The sequence below is a fragment of the Triticum aestivum genome, chromosome 1D (assembly GCF_018294505.1).
Source record: "Triticum aestivum cultivar Chinese Spring chromosome 1D, IWGSC CS RefSeq v2.1, whole genome shotgun sequence".
Classification (NCBI taxonomy): Eukaryota; Viridiplantae; Streptophyta; class Magnoliopsida; order Poales; family Poaceae; genus Triticum; species Triticum aestivum.
Genome location: NC_057796.1, coordinates 44,813,220 through 44,814,140, shown reverse-complemented (window position 1 = coordinate 44,814,140; position 921 = coordinate 44,813,220).

The window sequence follows — 921 nt, the reverse complement described above, 5'->3', positions numbered from 1 at the left end:
TCCGTTTTGTACACGAAGTGCATCCAGTTTTTGCCGTCACCCTCTCAACTTTCTTGCACATGCTATGTGGATGAAATGATGATATCATGCCAACCTTCAACGTTTTCAGAGTTCATTTGAAATGCTTTTCAATTTTAGGGTCTTATAGCTCAAAATAATTAGTAAATGCATGAAAAATAACAAATGAAGTCAGAAATGATTGAAAAATGATGATGTGTCTTTGAATGGTGCATTTTGAACACACAAAAAGTCAGGAGTTCAAATAAGTTTTAAAAAATGAAATCCCTTTGTAACAGACGAGTTTCCGGATGAAATCCTGATACTTTGAAAGAGATTGTCCATTTTGTACACGAAGTGCATCCAGTTTTTGCCGTAACCGTCTCAACTGTCTTGCACATGCTATGTGGATGAAATGGTGATATCATGCCAACTTTCAACCTTTTCAGAGTTCATTTGAAATGCTTTTCAATTTTAGGGTCTTATAGCTCAAAATAATTAGTAAATGCATGAAAAATAACAAATGAAGTCAGAAAGGATTGAAAAATGATGATGTGGCTTTGAATGGTGCATTTTGAACACACAAAAAGCCAGGAGTTCAAATAAGGTTTAAAAAATGAAATCCCTTTGTAACAGACGAGTTTCCGGATGAAATCCTGGTACTTTGAAAGAGATTGTCCGTTTTGTACACGAAGTGCATCCAGTTTTTGCCGTAACCCTCTCAACTTTCTTGCACATGCTATGTGGATGAAATGATGATATCATGCCAACTTTCAACCTTTTCAGAGTTCATTTGAAACGCTTTTCAATTTTAGGGTCTTATAGCTCAAAATAATTAGTAAATGCATGAAAAATAACAAATGAAGTCAGAAAGGATTGAAAAATGATGATGTGGCTCTGAATGGTGCATTTTGAACACACAAA